The sequence below is a fragment of the Schistocerca piceifrons genome, chromosome 7 (genome assembly GCF_021461385.2).
Source record: "Schistocerca piceifrons isolate TAMUIC-IGC-003096 chromosome 7, iqSchPice1.1, whole genome shotgun sequence".
NCBI lineage: Eukaryota > Metazoa > Arthropoda > Insecta > Orthoptera > Acrididae > Schistocerca > Schistocerca piceifrons.
Genome location: NC_060144.1, coordinates 595801295 through 595807721, shown reverse-complemented (window position 1 = coordinate 595807721; position 6427 = coordinate 595801295). Strand labels below are relative to the sequence as shown.

The window sequence follows — 6427 nt, the reverse complement described above, 5'->3', positions numbered from 1 at the left end:
CCCACACGTTAACACTTGTACCAACAAAACGATCACGTTCGGCAATGTTCCTGGATGCATTACGTGCTCCCGGCACTCGCCGTATGAGGGGAACGTCCAGAATTACAACTCAGTCTCACTCTGCCCTCACCCGAGAACAGCACGCGATCCCACTCCAAGTGGGTCCAGTTCTTGTCCTCTTCTCGCCATTGCGAATGCGGTACGCTCACCGGTCAAAGGTATTATGACACTGTACTCCTTTTCCCTGCCAACGGCCTTGGGGCTGTGGTAACACCGGTTCCCATTAGATCACCGAAGTTAAGCGCTGCCGGGTTGGGATAGCACTTGGATGGGTGACCATCCGGTCTGCCTAGTGCTGTTGGCAGGCGGGGTGCACTCAGCCGTTGTGAGACAAAATGAGGAGCTACTTGATTGAGAAGCAGCGGCTCCGGTCTCGTAAACTGACATACGGCCGGGAGATCGGTGTGCTGACCACATGCCCCTCCATATCCTCATCCAGTGACGCCTGTGGACTTAGGGTGGCACGGAGGCGGTCGGTCGGTACCGTTCGTTCTTCATAGCCTGTTCAGGCGGAGTTTAGTCTGGTTTAGTATTCCTTCTCTATGTTCATCTTGCAAGGAGTGCTCTCGGCCCTGTCTTAATTTTTATGCACTACTACGCTCGACCGCATCAAGCAACCCATGTGGAGGAGATTTTGGGCAAGAGGATAATCGGCGAATGGACTGGTTAGCCCGTTTCCCCGCCTTAAATCTCATCGAGAAAGTGTGGGATGCGTTGTCGAGATGTCCTGCAGCACATCTAGTACCAGCAACCACCCCATAGCTGCCAGTTGCGACGGCGGAGGAATGGAGCCCCTTACCACAGGAACTGCTCACCAACATTGTGGCCAGCATTGGAGCACGTTATATAGCATTCACCGACTCCCGTGGCGATCACACACCTTGTTAAGAACCATGTTCCCCTATCTGTCCATATCCCCATAATGAATTACTGTCTATGAATAAAAGTGTCATTTCTGTTTGTCTCATTGGGTATTTCTTTCATTTACCTTCTGTACTATACTGTAGTAGTTTTTTCCAACTATCGTCCAACTTCCATCGCACTCTGTCACTTGGTGGTGAAAGTTACTTTCGGTATTAAGATTGAGAGGTGGCATGAGCACCCTCTCATATTTCTTAATCTGAGTAATTCGATTTTCCTCTCTAATTGCATGCAGTGAAAAGTTGCTATTCCTTGACACGCGGACTTCTCACGCAGCATCTCTCGTCACCCGGGTGGTCCGGTGACAGGCGGTATCTGCTGATCTTGAACGGGTTAAGCCGACGGGTGTGAGGGAGTCGAGTGGATGCTTTCCAGACGCCGACATTGTCATAAGAGCGGCGGCGACACGCCCACAGGGGCCTGACGGAGCTGCTGGGCTAGAGCTTCCGTTACTTCGCAGAAACTTAGCGAAAACCGTTTCTGGCGGGCTACCAGCAAGGCGTGGGAAAGACTTGTGTTCCCAGGCAGTCTTGGCGGGCAAATTCCCGCGTTTTCTGCAAAATTGTAACTGTGATTGGCTTGCTCAGGGCATAGCTCCGTGACGTAGCAAAATCGGCGCAGAAATTGGCGCCAAGTATCTCCATTGGTGGAGTAGTACTGCGTCGGCAATAGAGGGGAATTTTGCGCTGGTTTTCGAGTTGCTGATTGGAACGTTTAACCACGACCACTGTCGTGGGGGCGGGAATGTTCTGTGTTCGGCTTGTACGGGTACTCTTGAAGGGAGGTCGTCTCTCGCCTTTCGGTCGGAGTAGGTTACAAGACTGAGCTATCGCTGCTCTGGACAGCCTGCCTTCCGTTGGCTGTCTAATATACTTTCATTTAATTGTAACTGTTGGCGAAGTTGCTGAAGTTTCGACTTCAACGTAACTTTCTGAGTACAGTTGGCAATTGAGTGTTCTGCTTACAAGCGGCCTATGTTGTCCGTCGTGAGCAGTTTTGGCTACAGTTGACTGTATCGGAGTTACTGTGTGACTTCGCTTGTTAAAATCAATCACTGTAGTGTCAGTGATTGTCTGGCGAGCCTTCTTCGTCTCCCTCAGAGGCGCATTTCTATTGCTGGGAAGTCTTTAGTCTGGAACAACCAGACCAGGATAATTTGTTTTGGGCTATACTCGCGACATTTCCATCACCACGACGGGACGTCGAAGCAACCAGCCATCGCTTCCGGTACGCCAGATCGTGTTCTGGCAGTTAAGAAGACAGCTTGGTAATGTATGTCCGCAGCACTGGCAGACAGGGATTTTCCTAGGTGATAATCAGAGCTCAGCAGAGCGTGCCTGTTCGTCTTTTTCTACCTTTATTCTGTCTTGGGTGTTCATTGTCTGAGTTCTCACTACTGAAGCAGGAATTAATGTTGCGTTGGCTGTGTGTTTCTCTTAAGATTTGAGTTGCAAGGAATTGTCTCCACATACCACATCATCATAAATGTCACAATCTAGTTTAGGGACAACTTCACCTTCACAGCATTTATTTGAGTATCCAATTTGAGCCAATTTGATGTATTGTAAATGTTTCATGTGTTTTTTTTATTATTTTGAGTTTAGTCATAATAAATCAAATTGTTATTTTGGATAGAACTTTCATTCTGTTAATCGGTAGAGCAACCCTTTCATTTCTCACTACGTTAATGAAACTTTCCTTTATTTAACTTACTTATCAAATTAAATTATTGCAGGTGCCAAACTCTTTTCTACTCCACTTGCAGGATCGATTACAGTCAGTTCGCGTTTCTTTTTACTCCATGTCCAACAGCAAAAGTGAGAATTAGAAAAGGGGGGGGGGCTTAGAGCATCATTTCCATATGAAGACTCTAGAAGAATTTAGTGTTAAATACACTGCTAGCCCCGGCACCTCGCAAGTTTTGCGCGCTAATGCACACCTTATAATACCCCCACTAATGACCTAAGTAATTCTTTAATGAAGCCGATCTGTCTGCAACGAAGTAACTGAAAGTTAATTCAGCAGAACAATATCACAACGTAAAAATACCAGTAACGGAACATAAGAAAATATAGAAAATCGTTTATAAAAATTGTTCAAATGGCTCTGAGCACTATGGGACTTAACATCTGAGGTCATCAGTCCCCTAGAACATAGAACTACTTAAACCTAACTAACCTAAGGACATCACACACATCCATGCCCGAGGCAGGATTAGAACCTGCGACCGTAGACTGAAGCGCCTAGAACCGCTCGGCCACAACGACCAGCAATCATGTATAAAATCATAGCAAGAAGTGCTAGAAAACAGTGCGAAAATTAGTCTGTTCGTCATTGATTGTGAAGTTCGTGATAGATACGTTTCTGTAGAAACATCTACAGCGTCTCCCAGAGTAGTGAATGATTAAAAACTTATCATTCAGATTCATGCAAAGAACGGTAATATTTAATATTTAGAATAGGGGCTGCTATATGAAATGTGAAATGTTACATGGAAGTTAGCAAATGTGACAATTATCGAGGATAAGGCTGCATTTTGGAACGCGTGATCATGTAATGTGGACAGAATCAAATTTATGTTCATACGCTAAATTTCGAACCAATGCCGAAGCAAGCTTAAGTGGAAGTATGTGATCACCACGTTGGACAATTAACTCAAAAACGAATTGACGGGATAGCACCTAGTCTCTTTGCAAAACATAGAAACATGACAAGTAAACCAGATGTGAACACAACATGTGAACCAAAGTCTATGTGCGATACAGAATAGTTAATGCATTAAATGGAAGCGCATAGTGAAAAAATTGATTGAACTAATCTTCCGATCGAATGGCTCATTTCGGATTCTGTACCAGGGGTCATAACTACAGGCCTCGGAACACAACGAACTCTTGCGGCAAACATAACAACTTCACTGCTTAAAACAATGAAAATCTGACCACGTAATATAAATGCTTCGTGTACTCCCGGTGAAATCACTTTGCTAGTGGACAATTCCTCCAGATAACCCCAGCCATATGAACCGTCTCAGAGAGCTGACAAAGCCTCCGACGCCGCATTCGACATCAGTAACCCGCACTTTTGCACAGTGGGGCAACTCGCTTCAAAACCTCATGATAGAAAAATGAATATAAAATCCTACAACGTGTAGTTGTGTTTAGATTCTTTGGGTCGCTGTTTAGGAATCCGACGTCGAAATTACAAAATTCAAAATGTTGCCACGAATGCGGTGGATCAAAAATTATAAATTTAGCGGATTTGAGTAAAACTTCGGGTATAAAATATTGTGAGGTCGTCTGTAACGGATCAGAAGTCGAAACTGCCGTGCTAAAATGTTTTACTCGACGTTTTACATTTTTCAATCAAAATCACATTCACAATCGTCGCATGTGTCATTGTTTTCAGAAGACTCCTGTCGTGTTGTCCACTGGGAGATGTTTCGAAAAGCAAATCATTTACCTTAGGTGGGATGTGTTGACCTTCCTTAAATTGTCGTTTTCTGGATTCTGCAGACGAATGGATCCAAAGACGCTCGAAGCTGATGGAATACGACATGCGTGGATTTTTCACGTAAATATTTGCGCGTAAAATCTACTCGGTAACGCCGCATCTCTTTATTTCGAGCTTCCTGCGCATCTTCAGACAGCCAACCAATCGGGAACAGAGCCGTTTTGATTATGACATATCCGAGTATCAAAACTATGTGGAGCGATGTCTGCATCCGGTATTAATGCAGAATATTCTGAGTGCGGTGAAGTTGGCACTCGACTTCCGAGAAATATAAATCTTTTTCAGAGCTCTTGATATATATGTTTTAGTTCTAGAGTTGTTTGTACAAAATTTTAATAGTTATGCAGCATTCCTAGAAAAAAATATTACTCGTGAAAATTTTAACCTTGCAAAAAAAAAAAAAAAAAAAAAAAAAAAAAAAAAAAAAGCCAGTTTCCGAAAAAAGGACGATCATAGTTTCGAATAGTTCCCCAAGGATTGTACAGAAAATCCTAATGACGCTTCTCGTGCAGATAATAGTTTATGAAACAACTGGAATATAATGACGGGCCGGCCGGTGTGGCCGAGCGGCTCTAGGCGCTTCAGTCTGGAGCCGCGCGACCGCTACGGTCGCAGGTTTGAATCCTGCCTCGGGCATGGATGTGTGTGATGTCCTTAGGCTAGTTAGGTTTAAGTAGTTCTAAGTTCTAGGGGACTTATGACCACAGATGTTAAGTCCCACAGTGTTCAGAGCCATTTGAACCATTTTTATAATGAGGGACCCATTTTTGCTACATGGCACTGCGGCATGGTAGAAAAATACCTGTCCACTAAAAACTTGCAAATATGTGCACGCAAATAGATTTGAAGTCGTTAACTCTGCTATTATAGTAGTTGGACGGCCATTTAAAAAAAAGGGAAGCCACACAGAGGAAATTTTATAGCCAACGGTTTCAGACAGTACCGGTGGCAGTTTAGTTTTAAGTCGATGTACGTCATTACACCGGTTAAAAATATCATAAATATGCGTACTGGAGCGCCACCGATCTTATTAATTTATCCTGACAGTTACCCAGTATCACTGTCATATGTTAAACATTACGCACAAACAATATCTGAAAAATGTGTCGTTGCTGGATTCGCTGCTTACCGTCAACTGCCACGGCACGTATTATGTCGACCTGAGACTGGAATTATACCACAGCATTGGGGAAGAATGCAGCACAAGATTCCACGATACTAGAGTCGGAACGAGCACTTTTTTTTTTCTGTCCATGTTTTTAAGCGAGTTGTGCCACTGAAAACTAGGAGCGAGTCAGCACCACTCAGGGCGAAGGGCAAGAGTACATCTACATCTACATCTACATTGATACTCCGCAAGCCACCCAACGGTGTGTGGCGGAGGGCACTTTACGTGCCACTGTCATTACCTCCCTTTCCTGTTCCAGTCGCGTGTGGTTCGCGGGAAGAACGACTGTCTGAAAGCCTCCGTGCGCGCTCTAATCTCTCTAATTTTACATTCGTGATCTCCTCGGGAGGTATAAGTAGGGGGAAGCAATATATTCGATACCTCATCCAGAAACGCACCCTCTCGAAACCTGGCGAGCAAGCTACACCGCGATGCAGAGCGCCTCTCTTGCAGAGTCTGCCACTTGAGTTTATTAAACATCTCCGTAACGCTATCACAGTTACCAAATAACCCTGTGACGAAACGCGCCGCTCTTCTTTGGATCTTCTCTATCTCCTCCGTCAGACCGATCTGGTACGGATCCCACACTGATGAGCAATACTCAAGTATAGGTCGAACGAGTGTTTTGTAAGCCACCTCCTTTGTTGATGGACTACATTTTCTAAGCACTCTCCCAATGAATCTCAACCTGGTACCCGCCTTACCAACAATTAATTTTATATGATCATTCCACTTCAAATCGTTCCGCACGCATACTCCCAGATATTT

General features: G+C 44.6%; 1 pseudogene; it reads left to right on the top strand.

The window, feature by feature from the left end:
* The first annotated feature begins 246 nt into the window (after positions 1 to 246).
* LOC124709474 lies at positions 247 to 364 on the top strand (annotated as a pseudogene).
* Positions 365 to 6427: the final 6063 nt, after the last annotated feature.